Source organism: Conger conger, chromosome 12 (genome assembly GCF_963514075.1).
Source record: "Conger conger chromosome 12, fConCon1.1, whole genome shotgun sequence".
Classification (NCBI taxonomy): Eukaryota; Metazoa; Chordata; class Actinopteri; order Anguilliformes; family Congridae; genus Conger; species Conger conger.
In genome coordinates, this window is record NC_083771.1 from 13,590,285 (window position 1) to 13,608,395 (window position 18,111).

Below are 18,111 nucleotides of genomic sequence, written 5' to 3' on the forward strand. Positions count from 1 at the left end.
AGTTGCGATGACAATGCCACGTGGATTAATACGTGGGCGCAAGTAGAAAAAACCCTAAAAGGCGCATCTGAACAGGTAGGAAAATCTTCGAGAGGCTGGGGTGTCTGCGGACCCCATGCACATTCACACGATGCAGAGAACTCGCTGAGTCACTCCAAGTTAATTTTTTTATTAAGGGGAAATAAAAAAGTCCACCCTTCGCCCACCTTCTGAATTCTCTTCCATAACACGAAATGGATAAGTGGAAATTATTAAACAAATCAACGGCTAGAGTTGTATCGTTACATTTGTGGGAGAAAAGTGTGTTTAGTAGGCTATACGCACAATAAAAAGGCCATTGGTATTCAGAAGACAATACTTCTGGACGTTGTTATTCAAGGACGTTTGCAGTCGAAAGAACAAAGGCTATTTTGTCCTTCAAGAGAGCCAAGTAATGTATTATTGTATGCAGTATTGTTAATATTATTTCATTATTATTTTTAAAAAATATATAAACGTATTAACATATTTAGATCGGTGTATTTGCAGCATAAGTACTTTTAATAGCACATGCATCCTGCCTGAAAAGGAACGATGCGTAAGTATTGTATTTATGTCGCTTTGAAACGATCAGAAATCTGACGTTTCAATGCAGGTACCATGGACAGCGACACACAAGAACCAGTGGCTACGCCGCAACATACTGTACATTTCTACAAAATATATGGCTCATAGGTGTTAGACGTTGGTTTTTAGAAACGGACGAGCAAGCACACAAACAAATACAAAAAACACAGAATCCCCCCCATTATTTTCACCGAATGAGTCGACTGAAATTACGGGGGGTGAGGATCAGCAGTTATTACCCCTTCCCACGATACTGTAATATTAAAAGTGACCTAATATTACAGTTCCTTATCCGAACACTGTATGCTACAGTGCCCAGTACAATGTACACCATGGATTTTGCTGTGTATGTAACATTTCTAGGTTGTATTTATTGTTTACACTTATTATTAGTCACAGAAAATAAATCGGTTTCCATAAAAAAAGTTACGGGACAGGCGGGCTGCCTCTCCGAAGTCTTGTTTTCGAAGGATGTGAGGCGTATAGTTCAAAACAATAGGCAATAGATTATATGTTATGGTGCATGTTCTATTGCAAGTATGAATGAGCATTGAAGCAATTTGGTTGAAGTCTAAAATAAGGCCCCAATTATCTTTCTTTCTCAGGATGCTCTGAACATGCAAGCACCCAGTCTGTAGTTTATGTGCAGTAAAGGCATTTATAGCCCTATGTTGCACATAATTTAGAGAGTCTAATTTTCTCTAATAACCAAAGAAAAACAACATGTCAGGTCCTTACATGTAAACATATACTTTTGTACTTTGTACATTGGATAAAAGGATACTACTTTAGAATATAAACGGAAGCTTTTTAAAACTTTGTTGGAAGAGCCGAATGTGTCAAGCCACTGGATCTACAGCACAGCAATTTGTTATGCAGTAAACTGTGTTTTTTGTCTGTTTGTTTGTTTGTTTGCTTTACTTTTGAGCAAACACATATTTTCCGAATGATAGTTTCTGTTATTACAGTCGTAAATATTGCGAGCTGTACTCGTGGGACCGGCAGGTTTGCTCTCAGCACAGGGCTGGATACCGACTACTTTTTTGCTGCGTCATATTTAATCACATCGCTTTCCGGTCTGGTATTGTACTGCTATAGTTATAATTAATTTAGTCCTCCGCAATTAATTTCACTCTGGACTTTCTGCAGTTATCCTGTTCTCTCCCTTGATGATTCCGTTTTCACAGGAGAATGGTTGGATATCAATGAAAGACTGTTATTGCAAAAACGCTGTCGTCTTTGGCCTTTGGTCTGGTGATTCGTGTGCGGGGAGAGCAACGCTGTGGGCCAGAACGTAGGGCCTGGCTTTTAATACAACACAACTATGCAGTTCTAACACCCTCACTGTTGCATATTTATGATATAACCGCAGTTTAATTCAATCCGATCAGACTTTCGCCTCTTAAATAGATTGCTTTCTATATTGCTACGCAGGCTATTATGTGTATGTATTATGTACAGACAAAACCCGTAACCTTTCGTAAGTGCAGTACCTTAACCATTTTGTCACACTGCGAAAATGTGTCTATTTTTTAAAATAAACAAATAAATAAATAAATAAATTTCTGGACACAAAGCCAGATTCCAGAAGTTTTCTTGTTTAACTTTTAGCCACGGCATTGGCTGGCCTAATTATGCCAGTGTGAAAAAGCAGTACCGTAAGGTCAATTTAATTTTCCCCAAAATGCTATTTTTGTATAAAACAAGTTCACAGACTAAACTCGTTTCCTAATTTGGCACGGGAATGGTGTTACATATGAATGCTTCAAACCTGCCATGTTAGGAGCAAAAATAATCTAAAAATGAGATGTCATATTTTTTGTGAGATAAATTGTGCACCCTCTCTGCTACGCACTCTTTGGAATATGAATATGGAGGGTAGGATTGGAGTGTTTGTTGTGGAAACGCACCCACTGGCCTGCACAGCTGCTTGCCTGCAGGGCAGCCCTGACAGAAGCGGCCATGAGGGGGCGCTGTGGAGCCAGACTTCTATTTCCCGATGAGTCATGTGAGGTCAGTTGTTATCTAAAACCAAAAGGACCTCGAAAATACAGAGTCAAAGCCCAGTTCTTACTCTTGCAAATTAAGACTGGAGATAAACGACTCATTGTTTTACTGGTGACTATTTCTGTACTATTCCCTTGTAAGACTTCCTTACACAACATTTTATTTAGCAGAAGCTCTTATCCAGAGGAACATACAAAAAAGCGCACACCAAGGTCAGAGAACAAACTACAGAACAGGTCAGATAAGGTACAATTATAAAGCACTGGCTGCGTTTATGTTTGGGGTCTAATTGAGCCCAACAGTTTAAATAAACACACAATTATTGTCATAGAAATATTTGACACTTTGTCACCAGAATGACTAGGCTTTTATTCATAAATATGAATAATCTGTGAGAAACATCTCATTTTACAGCCTAAGGTATAGTAAGTGAAAGTTTGGCACCTGTATGGTATTTATTAATTAGAAAATGAAAACATCATAAAGTATCAATATAAAAGGTTAACTGGTTTTTAAGAGATGTCAAACACTGAATAGGGTCAAATTGACCCCAAACATAATTAATTCATTACATTCCTAATATAAATCCAACATAAAACAATAACATCTCTCATGTAAAATCAGCACTAATCAGCAAATACATAAGTGTCCAGCTGATAACAAAAGTATCCTCTTGAATGCTTTCCTGATAAATTCCAAGCATGTCTCTCTCTGACAATAGCCCTGCAAAAGACTACTGAAACACCTTTATGTCATTTTATGCTTGCCAGAGATGGAAAAATACTGCTTACATCCTTATCCTGGATATTTTATTGGAAAATGAAGACTTTGCCTGCCTTCATGCATTATGGATGATTATCCAATATCTGCACAGCCTTGCAATCAGGCAAAGTCACTCCATTCCAAAATGGCACCTTCTTAATGGCTAGAGACACTCTCTGCACATTTTTTAAATTGCTGTAAATGTGTTTAGAAATAATACTTTTGTTTTGCTTCATGCTCTTTATATTAGGCCTGTTTTATTTTTTCTATTTCTCATATTGACACAGCTGTTTGTATCAATTTGGGAGGCTATAAATTCATGCTCAAATATAAAGCACATAATGTCCTATTGAACACCAAAGCTCTGGGGACCAGCAGTATGTTTCAGCTAATAGCTAAAAATAGAGGGAAAAACTACCCCAACACAAAATATTCACAGCACCTAACAGCATTTGACACAATGTCTAACACAGCATTTAACATTATATCTAACATAGCATCTAACACAATATGTAATACAACATTTAACACAACATCTAACACAACATTTAACACACTATTTAGTAAATTATCTAACACAAAATGTAACAATATCTAGTAACATCTGCCACAATATCTAACACACTATCAAACACAATATCTAATCCAACATTTAACACAATATTTAACACAATAGAGAGTGAGGTAGGGTTTGGTTTCATTTAAGAAATACAGAGAGTGAGGTAGGGTTAGTTTAGGGTTAATTTAATTGGAGACAGAGGGTGAGGTAGGATTAATTTAATGGGAGACAGAGGGTGAGGTAGGGTTAGTTTAGGGTTCATTTAATGGGAGACAGAGGGTGAGGTAGGGTTAGGGTTAATTTAATGGGAGACAGAGGGTGAGGTAGGGTTCATTTAGGGTTAATTTAATGGGAGACATAGGGTGAGGTAGGGTGAGATTAGGGTTCATTTAATGGGGGACAGAGAGTGAGGTATTCTAGTTAATTCTGATTAATTCACTGGGGCAGGGCTAAATTTGGGATGCCTCTATGGATTTTCCTGGCAGAACACCAAAACCCAGATATTTTTGGGACCTCACAACTGGGGTAGTGAGGTGGGGCAGAGGCGGACACCAAAAATAGGTGTTGCAGGTAAGCACAGGTATAAAAAATCAAAAACCATTCAGCCATTCCACAAACATCATGCTACACAGTATTAGACATCCAGCAAACGGTCAAAATTTGGCCAAATAAACATACCTGCCAATGCCAGTCATGTAGCTGGATGTCAGCATTGAAAACTGCAGAGAGACTATTCATATGCATGACGCCAAACTGGAGCGGGAGCAGCTGTGCTTTGTCAGGTTGTCCTCGACAATGTCAACTGCCTCCTGTGGACAGAAACTTGGCTGTGTTAACATAATGACCTTGAAGGTGCTGGTAGTGCTAAAACAATGACCTTCGAGTAACAACACTCTACTGGAAAGAGGTATTGTCTTTGGCTGCCTTTGAATCACTACTGTAAATTAATTCAGCAAGGGCTTAAAAACCAACAATCTCACAAATCTTTCATGACACGTGAAACAAAACATCCTGTCGAGAAGAGGGAAGAGGGGGTAAAGTAAAGACAACACGAAGGAAAGATAATAACATCATTATGAACAGTAATATATTATTAATGTCATTTATCATTTCAGATAGTATACAACATTCAAGATTTCTATCTTTCCATCATAAGATTTTCCACACAATATTTGCCCAATATTCATAATCATAATTTATAATTACATGCACACACACATAGTTTACAGCTGTTTTTAGGCTTCCTTGTTAGATTTAAGTCACGGAGAGTTCTCAGTGGATAGACTCCCTGACATACGTATACTGTAACACCGGGCCCTTGGGTGAGTCCCTTCAGCCCTTCAGCCAGCCTCTCTGCTCAGACGGGCTCTGACTGCAGCATGGCTGGAGCCGTTTCAAAGGGCCACTGCAGCAAACCCCGCAGATCTCGCCAGCCTGCGGTCACGCTTCAGTCCGCTCTGGAGGAGGGGGGTGGGAGTGAGCAGTGGGGTTGTTGAAGGTATGATTCCTAGAGTACCACTAAGAATAGCTCTTGGAAGAGGACAGCTCAATCTAGCCACATAGTGGAAACAACGCATTTTAAAGTCATCTTTTGCTGAGTACCCATGGCAGTTTGTTTATTAAAGCTGAAATGAACATTTTGCAGATTACCAAAAATAAATACAATAATATTAATTTTAATATTAATATTAATAATATGAAGGGCACATTTTTTTAAAAGGGACTGTATTATATCATACTGTAATTATTTTAATATTAAGGACAAATCTCAGTATGACTGGATAATATACTGTAGTTATTTGAAAATTGAGGGTGAACCTCACATGACCGTATTATATGATGCTGAATTTAGTTGCATATTAAGGCTAAAATTGCAGTATGACTGGATGATATCACATCCATGATGTGATATCCATGCCTCTCTCTGAAGGACACCAGCACAATGTTTACTCCAATGGAATGTTGCCGTCAAAACCAGGCACCCATAATGTACCTCTCAGGTTCTCTCTCACACAAATCCCACTGCACAGGGAACAGAGGGTTTTATGGCTGACAGGTTTTTGATGAAAAGAAGGTTGGAGGTTCCTGAGAAAAGTTGTCAGTTGTCAAAGACAACTATTTTACCTTTAAACTGTCATAAAATGTGCAGAGTCCGTGCAAAATAGATGAATGTTCACTCAAGTACAGTAATTACACATACATTAAAAGGAAAAAATAACAAGGCCTACAGGCACAGCTAATAAAATATAGGGAGTATTTGTTTTACCAAGCGCAGTGACCCAAAAAGTGCTTTGTATCTGAGGTATTTCTGGAGAAACCAAATACTTGTTTTTTACAGTAATTGTTTTTATTTTTTAAATATACTTTCTTAAAACCGTATCAGTTTAAAAAAAAAAACTTTTCATATGATATTTCGAACAAGTCACCAGATATCTTGATGGATATCTTGATATCTTAATGGATATCTTGAATACTATGGTCAAAGTATTGTGATAATTTTCTGTAGAATAATGCAGTTGTGTGCACTATGTATTTACACGATGTAAGGATTTTCAAGTAATTGAAGCCGTGTAGGTGTTGAACTCTGGCATGGCTCTATGTATTTGAGCAGATTTCTGCGAAGTATGTCTGTTATACACGGGGATGTACGTGGGCATGTACCTGCATGCTTCTTGCATAATTCTGTGTGTGTGTGTGTGCGTGCGCATGTGTGTATGTGTGTGAATTTATATATGTGTGTGTGCATGTGTATGTGTGTGAATATGTGTGTTTGTGCTCTTGAATGTGTGTGCAAGTGTGTGTGTGTACACTTTGTCAGTGTATGCTCATTTATTTTACCGGTGCAAATGAATGTATTTTATGGGGTCATAGCGTTGCCCTGAAGCCTTCATGTTTGTATATTGCACATTCAGACGTATGGCACACTCTGGGCAGAGTAGCCCTGCTGCACATCCCTAAACACACTCTACACACAAGTGCTCTTCTCTATACTCTCTGAAAGCTCTCCACCCTGCTCCCAGACCGTGTTAATGCATCCTGGGAGCAGATCCTGTACACAGCAGTAATGGAGCAGCCTCAGGCCATAGGGTTACAGTATGGGCTACCGTGTTAGCAATAATGCTAATATCTGTGCATTTACCTAATACCTGATTTTGCGCATGTACATATATAACTAGCTGTGCTTGTGCATGGGTGTGTGTTTCTGCATATACAGTATGTGTGTATAAGTATCTATGTACAGGCGTTTTTGTGTATGGGTGTGTATACATGCGCAAGTGAATATGCTTACGCATAATTGTGCATTCATGCACATGCATACTGTATGTGTGTACTTGTATGTACGTATATGTTTGTATTTGTATTTAAGTACATATTTAAGAACGTGTGGTTTGTGTGTGCTGTGTGGATATGTTTATGGGAACTTGTTGTGCGCTTGTTCTCTTTTCCAAAATATTTAACCTCATTTCCAAAACATGGGTACCATTACTGAAACGGATGTTCATTGACAAGTCAATTTTCATTTACAAGTCAATTTACTCAACTGAACATAATATTTTGCTTTGAAATGTGTGTGCCGAATCTGTAAGTGTTCTTGTTTCATTTCTGCACATTCTTTTTTTAAATATGCCTGCTTTCAAATAAATATCACAAATATAAGTGGAAGATCATTGAGCGTGTTTCTGTAATGAGATCAATTTAATTATATATTTGTTTTTGTAAAAAATATATGTTTTCAGTTTCATTTAACTCTAAAAATATCAAAGATTCTACTTCCTTTCTAATGTTCCTGACTTTTGCAGTAATAAGAATTTGCATTATACAATATTAACCATAAATGTTTTAAAATGAACATTCTCAATTGCCTCAGACCTTGTTTATTATGAATTGAAATTATTTTGTTTTTATATACTGTATGCCTTTTGAAAAATGTCATGCATTACATTTTGAGGATTTGACCCATATGTGCATGTACAGGCCAGCGACGCAGTACGGGTGGAGAACAGAGCGGAGAGACCAGCGACGCAGTACGGGTGGAGAACAGAGCGGAGAGACCAGCGACGCAGTACGGGTGGAGAACAGAGCGGAGAGACCAGCGACGCAGTACGGGTGGAGAACAGAGCGGAGAGACCAGCGACGCAGTACGGGTGGAGAACAGAGCGGAGAGACCAGCGACGCAGTACGGGTGGAGAACAGAGCGGAGAGACCAGCGACGCAGTACGGGTGGAGAACAGAGCGGAGACCAGACTGATGAATGCTGGGCAGTGCTGGGATGCCAGCTGGCTCAGTCTCTGACCTTTGCCCTCTCTCTGAGGCTCAGACGCTCGCTAGCCCTGCTGGCAGTCCCGGCTCCTGCCACGCTCCTGATGGGGTCACATGACCCCCGCAGCCGTGGCTGGACCACTGCCTCTCCTGCTTACTTTGGAATGGAGAACCAAAAGGCTGACTGCAGGTTAGGTGCCCATTTCTTTGCCCGCATCCAAACAATCACCTTGCGCTAACGGAGCTGTCCAGCTGTGCAACATATCATTTCACTTTAAACCAGGGCTCTCGTTCTCCGGTCCTGGAGGACCGCAGTCTCTGCTGGGTTTACTTTAAATCGCCAGGCCAATTTCGGCCTCGGAAACAAGCGATGGAGATCAGTGACTTAAATTAAGCATTTGAGTGCAGGAACACATCAAAACCCTGCAGCGATTTGAGAGCCTTACCTTAGGGTTTAGCGCTTTGTCTGTGACAGGCTATAGCCTAGTGGCTAAGGCGCTTGACTGAGACCTGGAAGGTTGGCGGTTCAAGGTTGCAGCTGTTGGGCCCTTGAACAAGGCCCTCAACCCCACATTGCTCCAGGGGGGATTGACCCTTGCTTAGTCTAGTCTAGTCTTTTGGATAAAAGTGTGGGTTAAATAAATGTAATCTAATGACTAGAGAATGGTCTGATGGGCTGTGGGGACTGCAGACTCTTAGTTTGACAGTGTGGGTGTAGTGCTGGGTAAGGGACTGGCTTTATGACCAAAAACGTCTGATGGCCTTCTATGCCTGAACCTCTGGGGGAGACTATTAGACTGTATGAACTATGGTTGTAAATGAATTCATGTGGCAGTTATTAATATTCAGACAACATTTCAGTGTCTCTCTCAAGAGGGTCTGCAATTTATTTATTGAAAATTGAATTGAAATGAATGTGATTTCTCTGTGAGCAGCAAAATGTTATTTGTTCATCAGGACCATTATCCAGTGAAAACATTGAAGATTAATTAAGGCTAAATGTAGGCTTTTAGGCTTGTACCTGGGTAAGGTGACCAGTGAGGTGAATCAATGTAAAACCTGCTGACACACCAAATCTCTCCACTGCCAAAACAAAACTCACTGAGGGAGAGAGAGGTGGGACTTACCAGCAGCAGATTCCAGATCAGCCCCTGGGCTCATGACTGCAGTTTACCTGGTGTGGGTCCGGCGGTGCTGACGAGTGTTTAGCTGATCTCAGAACAGTGGGCGTGTGAAAGCGTGGGTTAAGGAGCGGTGAAGTGCGGGCAGAGGACATTGGCATGTCAGGGTGATGTGGGGCTGGTGGGAGGGGAGTCTGCGGTGCTGAAAAGGGGTGCAGTGAGTCACCGTGGCGAGAGAGGGGTGTGGGATGATGGAGGGGGGGGGAGCATGATGTCATATCGAATGTTTTGGGAGGATTGGGGAGAGGCGGGGGTGCATTCAGGATCTGCAGTTTATCTGCAATGCATCAGCAGCTCTGCTTTCCTCCTTCTCTCCATCTATCTCTCCTTTTCTCTCCCTCTCTCTCTGTCCCTTTCTCTCACTCACTTTTTCCCTCTCTCATTCTCTCTCTCTGTCCCCTCTTTCTCTCTCTCATTCCACTTCTTCCCGTCAGTGTAGGATAGGTACCAGCAGAGCAGGGAGAATTGGGGGGGAGGGGAAGAGGGGGGGTGGTAAAGTGGACTAATTTTAGCACACTCTTCCTAAACAATACAATTCTTAATCAATTAGTCATATAATGGGAAGCGTGGTCAGTAAGGTAGTTTATCTTCAGAGTTAAATATGACCTCAGCTGTTCTAAATGCTGTGAACCCCACCTTTGTGAAAATAGCGTATGCTGTGATTTTAGGAAATAAGGACAATGGGCTCATTAGTATGAGCGAGAGGGTGTTTGCTGACACAGCTTACAGATATGGGGCTGTGCTGATACAGGGTACAGATAGGGGCTGTGCTGATACAGGGTACAGAGGGGGGGGGGTCTGTACTGATACAGGGTACAGACAGGGGTCTGTGCTGAAACAGGGTACAGACAGGGGGCTGTGCTGATACAGGGTACAGACACAGGGCTGTGCTGATACAGGGTAGACATGGGGCTGTGCTGAAACAGGGTACAGACAGGGGCTGTGCTGATTCAAGTTACAGACAGGGGTCTGTGCTGATAAAGGGTAGACACGGGGCTGTGCTGATACAGGGTACAGACAGGGGTCTGTGCTGATGCAGGGTATAGACAGGGGTCTTTGCTGATACAGGGTACAGAAAGGGGTCTGTGCTGATACAGGGTAGAGAAAGGGGTCTGTGCTGATACAGGGTACAGACAGGGGTCTGTGCTGATACAGGGTAGACACGGGGCTGTGCTGATGCAGGTCACAGGCAGGGGGCTGTGCTGATACAGGGTACAGACAGGGGTCTGTGCTGATACAGGGTAGACATGGGGCTGTGCTGATACAGGGTACAGACAGGGGCTGTGCTGATTCAGGTTACAGACAGGGGTCTGTGCTGATACAGGGTACAGACAGGGGTCTGTGCTAATACGGGGTACAGACAGGGGGCTGTGCTGATACAGGGTACAGACAGGGGGCTGTGCTGATACGGAGTACAGACAGGGGGCTGTGCTGATACAGGGTAGACATGGGGCTGTGCTGAAACAGGGTACAGACGGAGCTGTGCTGAATTAGGTTACAGACAGGGGTCTGTGCTGATACAGGGTAGACACGGGGCTGTGCTGATACGGGGTACAGACAGGGGGCTGTGCTGATACAGGGTAGACATGGGGCTGTGCTGAAACAGGGTACAGACAGGGATCTGTGCTGAAACAGGGTACAGACAGGGATCTGTGCTGATACAGGGTACAGACAGGGGGCTGTGCTGATACAGGGTACAGACAGGGGGCTGTGCTGATACAGGTCACAGACAGGGGTCTGTGCTGATAAAGGGTAGACACGAGGCTGTGCTGATACGGGGTACAGACGGGTCTGTGCTGATGCAGGGTAGACACGAGGCTGTGCTGATACGGGGTACAGACGGGTCTGTGCTGATGCAGGGTACAGACAGGGGGCTGTGCTGACACAGGGTACAGACAGGGATCTGTGCTGATACAGGGTACAGACAGGGGGCTGTGCTGATACAGGGTACAGACAGGGATCTGTGCTGATACAGGGTACAGACAGGGGGCTGTGCTGATTCAGGTTACAGACAGGGGGCTGTGCTGATACAGGTCACAGACAGGGGGCTGTGCTGATTCAGGTTACAGACAGGGGTCTGTGCTGATACAGGGTACAGACAGGGGGCTGTGCTGATACAGGGTACAGACAGGGATCTGTGCTGATACAGGGTACAGACAGGGGGCTGTGCTGATACAGGGTACAGACAGGGGGCTGTGCTGATACAGGTCACAGACAGGGGTCTGTGCTGATAAAGGGTAGACACGAGGCTGTGCTGATACGGGGTACAGACGGGTCTGTGCTGATGCAGGGTACAGACAGGGGTCTGTGCTGATACAGGGTAGACACGGGGCTGTGCTGATGCAGGTCACAGACAGGGGTCTGTGCTGATAAAGGGTAGACACGAGGCTGTGCTGATACGGGGTACAGACGGGTCTGTGCTGATGCAGGGTACAGACAGGGGTCTGTGCTGATACAGGGTAGACACGGGGCTGTGCTGATGCAGGTCACAGGCAGGGAGCTGTGCTGATACAGGGTACAGACAGGGGTCTGTGCTGATGCAGGGTACAGACAGGGGTCTGTGCTGATACAGGGTACAGAAATGGGTCTGTGCTGATACAGGGTAGACACGGGGCTGTGCTGATGCAGGTCACAGGCAGGGGGTTGTGCTGATACAGGTCACAGGCAGGGGGCTGTGCTGATACAGGTCACATGCAGGGGGCTGTGCTGATACAGGGTACAGACTGGGGTTTGTGCTGATACAGGTCACAGGCAGGGGGCTGTGCTGATACAGGGTACAGACTGGGGTCTGTGCTGATACAGGTCACAGGCAGGGGGCTGTGCTGATACAGGGTACAGACTGGGGTTTGTGCTGATACAGGTCACAGGCAGGGGGCTGTGCTGATGCCGGTTACAGCAGCTCCTGTAATGTGAGGCACGCCTGAAGGATGCTGATTCTCCGGCTGACTGCACCGCCGGGTCACCGAGGACGGCGCGAGGTAAATCGATGTACAGGCAAGGCCACCCACTGCGCCGGAGCGTCTGTGTCCTCAGCAGCCGTGAATGTCACAGAGAGCACGCGCGGCCAGACGGAAACAAACCGGCCAGACCATGACACCAAGCTTCGCCGTCTTTCATTCTGTTCCAGATTCAGTGTCAGGTATTTTTTGGGCGCTTCCTCGTTAAAGCACTTTGTTTCATGCAAATGGACGCCGAGTTTCACAGCTTTATGGTTAATATTATTGTGTTTGCCTGCCATGGCATGACTAATGATGCTCATTCATGCATAAACATCCTCAACAGCACATCCGTACACATATACAGGCTAACAACCACATGCATACCCATCCAGGCACACCAAAATGTACATGTTCACCTAATGTAATGTAAATATAAAACACTTACCTGCATACACAAATGCATACAAACACACACACATTGAAGGTCAGTTGAAATGGGCTACATTAGCAGGCTGGGGTTAGCACATGAGCAAAATACATTTAATATTAGATGTACATGTTACATGTGTTTGGCTAAAGGGTATATGTTTACAAAAAGTGGACAATATTGTCAAATTGTGAAAATCAGCCACTGTTAGGATTGTGCCTCCCTGTCTGTCAGGTTACAGTTTTAAGTGACAGCGTCACCCATACCAAGTGTCTCCCTCACCCAGGGGTGGCTGTCATTTGTCTCTGTCTGACTGAGTCAGCCATAGTTGTGTTATTTTTGGGTCCATAATGTGATATTTTTGAGCCCGTACTTATCCGACTTGGAGGCAAAGGGTGGCCGTGTCTCGACCTCTGTCTGACTGCAGTGCGAGCGCTTACCGCAGCTCTGGCCAGACTGACTCTCCAGGCTGTCTGCGCCCAATGAGTGTCGCCCAATGAGTGTGCACTTTTAAAGGCAGCCCTCCCATAATGCTTTTCAGTCACAGGGAGTCCTGCAACAACATATTCTTTGTTTAGGTCCTGCCACCATTTTAGCCATGCAGCTTCCTGCAGGAAAACAGCTCAGGCTAGGTTGACCAGTTCAGACCAGCCCCATACTTCAACTCTGTTTGGCCAGTTCAAGCTATGTTTTAAAACAGCTGGTAGTTAATAATTTCGAGCTAGTTATAGCTGGATTTTACACCAAAGTACCAAGTAATTAATTGAATACAGTACCGCATGACTGTAGTTGCGTTTGAGTGATGTCTTTCCTTGCTGGGGTTTAGCGATGGTGCTAGCACAGGTGCTAGTGAGTGTTGAAGCTGTTTAGGATAAGGAGACCCAGACTCCTGCTTCTCTCTCTTTCTTCTGGCTCCTGGCAGCTCTCTGCTAATCACTAAAGATGACATCACCGTTGTTCCTGCCGAGTCACTCTCCCCCCCCCCCCCCCCCACACCTCTGCCTGCAGATCAGACAGAACCCCAACTCAGACTCTTTCTTGTGCCAGGGGAGTCTGAGGCTTTATGTCATCCCACGCTTCCCTGTTAGCACAGCTGGAACGGGCGAGTAAAGCCAGCTGTGTCCGGACAGTCCTTTTGTCCATTGTCTGTCGTCTAGTCTCTAAGGCAGGGATGCTCAAAAATCAGGGTCAAGGTCAGTAGCACTGCTGTTCTTCTCTTCAGTCTGATAGTACACCCTGCTGTAAAATCCAGCTATGCCTGTTTGAACAGCTTCAAAATTGAGCTGGTCAAGCTGGTCATAAACTGGTCACGCTGGGTATGAGCTTGTCAACCAGCATGACCAAACTTGCTGGGTGTGAGCTGGTCATAAAGCTAGTCTAGCTGGGTATGAGCTGGTCAACAAGCATGGTCAAGCTGGTCATAAAGCTGGTCTAGCTGGGTATGAGCTGGTCTACCAGCTAGTGCTGGTAGCTTGTCTGTTTCAAAACAGCTTGAGCTGGTCAAACCATGTCAAGTTGGGAGCTGGTCTGAACTGATCAACCTGGGCCTATGGCAAAAACCCTGCTCAGATAATTCAGCATATGGCCTCTACTATTCTCATTATGATAGATCTGAAGAGCCTGGGAATGCATTTAACAACGTAAAACAAGACTGAGCAGCCAGGGCTGACATTCATAAGTGTTTGAAGTTCATAAATGCATAGCTGGTGGAATGGACAGCTGCTTTGATGCTTGTGTTAATTTCAACAACCCTCCTCCCTCTCTCGGGTTCATTTTACAGAGTGAAAATATTATCTAATTATCTCACAGCTAGTTTTAATAGAGCAAAGAAAGGAGTTTAGCCAGTGGTGCAGTGCAGGCAGAGGAAGTCTCTGAAGGGATTTCTTCATTTAGTCAGAGTTTGTGCAATTATCTCTGAGTCAGGGATGTTTGCTGGTCTACACACTCCAAAATGACCTGTCTTTTGAGAATAAAACACTATTACATTTAACTGCTAAACTTTACAGTGTTGTTGCTTGTGTATGCATATGCAACGTAGAAGTGCCAATTAAGAAAAAGTGGCAAAAATAAAGGGGGGGGGGGGGGGGGCGGGGGCAACAACCAACAGGGACAAGAATACGCTACAGGCCTGATTTGACCAATTCTCCATGAAATGATATTGCTCCTGCTGTAAAATTCAGCTATGCCATGCCGTGACCAGCTTGGAAATTGAGCTGGTCAAGCCGGTCATAAAGCTGGTCTAGCTTCTCCTGAGCTCATTCAGTACCTGTCTGCACCACACGGACCAAAGTCACAAGGTCACCGCTCAGTTTGAACAACGCAAAAATGTAAAACCATGACCTTTTTTAATACGTGCACATCACTGGATAACTAATAAATAAAAAAGCAAAGAAATGTTGTGCAAATAAATTTCATATAGACAGAAATAAACGTTTGCCTAAGGCCAAAACTGAGAAACGTATGCATCCTTAGCCTGGGATTGCCTTCTGAAGGCAGGTGCGTCATCTGTACTGGGCTTGCACCACGCGACACTTTCTGAGTGAGGGTAGAGGAGGAGCCGAGTTGTAACCTAGTGTTTGAAGAAAGTGAACTGTCAGTCAAACCGTCACTGAATAAGTATCAGGCACACGTCTCAGATGATTCATACAATATCATAAAATTCATAAAATACATAGCGTTAATACAGGAAGCACAAACCTTTTTAGGTAAGTTAGCATGTGTAGGGTATACCTCCCTACTGCATCCTGGATGTCTTTCTAGCACGTCACAGCTCAGACGTGTAAGTCAGGGTTTAATAAGAAAAGCAACCCTGTAGTTCTTGCTCGGGAAATCGCAGCGTCTGCAGGGCTGATTCTCTGGCTGGGCGCAGGAGAGGGAGATAATTAATAACGGCGCCGTTTTTGCATCTCAGTGCAGAACCGTCATGTTTTTCAATCGGTGTTTCTGAAAGCTTCGACCGTTACGAACAGACCCATGCTGCCCCCTACTGGACGTATTCTGTAACAACCTTGTCGGAAGTGGGATGGAACGGATACAGACGCTGCTGCAGAATTCAAGGCCGAATTGAACGTCATGAAGTTCTGCACCGTAAATCCGAGCTGTAATTTCTTTCAAGAATGGCAATAACAATACGTTAGTGTGCACGCGGTGGTTTGAGTGCTTTGTCTTGTTATAACAGCGTTTTCACATTTCTATATTTCCAGAACTCTTAATGCAAATGATGAATACGCCTATTTTTTTGCACTATAAAGGTCTAATAATTGCCTGCACTGCTTCAAAATATCCTGGAATGTTGTTGGTTGTCGTTTTATAGCTGGCCACATGCAGTTACAGAATGACTGTCCTGTTGGCAATTTTTTTTTTTCGGTTTACCTCTGATGTCCTTGAGAGGTAAATTACTGCAGCATTTACAAAACCCACACAAAGCCAGTTAAACGTGCAATTCACACATGTGTACTGCGCATAATTATATATTCCGCTGCGCTATGTTCAATTAAAATCGTCGTACACAAAAGCAAGCTTTAAAATGGACAAGCGCAAGCTTCTAATGCGGGAAGCTAATTTACTTTCATTGGGTTTAAAATGAAGCTTGTGTTTTGGAAGGCAGCTGGGATTCAGGGATCGCAGTCTCCTGTTGGGCTGTCTGGGAGTCTGCACCGCCGCAGGATTATGAGGTTACAGAGAAGTGGGAAGTGTGAGCTAAGTGATAAAATCACAGACCTGCCTGTAACCGACAGACAGCCGGCTACAGCTGCTCTGTGTGGAAAGACGCCAGACGCCTTCACTGTTACGCCTGTAACAGTGGAGCAGCACGCAAGGAAATGGGACTGTGTGTATGTATGTGAGTGAGTGTGTGTGTGTGTGTATGTGAGTGTGTGTGTGTGTGTGTGTGTGTGTATGTATGTGTGTGTATGTATGTATGTATGTGTGTGTGTGTGTGTGAGTGTGTGTGTATGTATGTGTGTATGTATGTATGTGTGTTTGTGTGTATGTGAGTGTGTGTGTATGTATGTGTGTATGTATGTATGTATGTGTGTGTGTATGTATGTGAGTGTGTGTGTGTGTGTGTGTATGTATGTATGTGTATGTATGTGTGTATGTGTATGTATGTATGTATGTGTGTGTGTGTATGTATGTATGTGTGTGTATGTATGTATGTATGTGTGTGTGTGAGTGTGTGTGTATGTATGTGTGTATGTATGTGTGTTTGTGTGTATGTGAGTGTGTGTGTATGTGTGTGTGTGTGTGTGTATGTATGTGTGTGTGTGTGTGTGTGTGTATGTGTATGTGTATGTGTGTGTATGTATGTATGTATGTATGTGTATGTATGTGAGTGTGTGTATGTGTATGTATGTGCGTATGTATGTGAGTGTGTGTGTATATGTATGTGTGTGTGTGTATGTATGTATGTGTGTGTGTGTGTATGTATGTATATATGTGTGTATCTGTGTATGTGTGCGTTTGTGCCTGTGCTTGTGTGTGTGTGTGTGTGTATGTGTGCCCGTGCTTATCCGTGTGTTTGTTTATGTGGGTGTGTGTGCATGTGCGAGTGTGTGTTTGTTAAGCAACACACAGCATTGAAAACATAAATGTAATTTACAAAGAAAAACTTTTATCTCATGATATAATTAATATCTTTATTACGTGGGAACCATAAAAACCATAAGTAACATAATGCTGTTGCAGGTTTCACTGTTGGGATCCCACCAAAGATATTTGTGTACTCTCTTGGGGTGGATCGACCTACATTTCGTCAGAGTAGCAACTGACGTCTCATTAAGTGTGGGATTGTTACACAGCGTCCCTTTGGAGCAAATGTAGCCATGTTCCATAGCTGCTTGTTTGGATGGATTCAGTCAGTTCTGCAGAGCTCTGACTCAATATCAACCTGCTTTCATAGCTCTTAAAACCCTCATTTAAAAATTGACTCATCTGCGCTTTAAAAAAAGGATATTTTTTCTGACGAGCAAAATGTCAATGTGTGTGGTATGTGTGTATGTGAGTGTGTGTGTGTGTGTGTGTGTGTGTGTGTACGTGTGTATGTGCGTATAAGTGCTTGTGTGTGTGTGTGGGGTGTGTATGTATGCATGTATGTATGTACGTAGGTGTGTGGGGGTGTGGTGTGTGTATGCGTGCATATGTCTGTGCCTATGTGTACGTGTGTGTGTGTGTGTGTGTGTGTATGTACGTAGGTGTGTGTGGGTGTGTGGTGTGTGTATGCGTGCATATGTCTGTGCCTGTGTGTACGTGTGTGTGTGTGTGTGTGTACGTAGGTGTGTGTGGCTGTGTGGAGTGTGTATGCGTGCATGTCTGTGCCTGTGTGTACGTGTGTGTGTGTGTATGTGTGCATGTCTGTGCCTGTGTGTACGT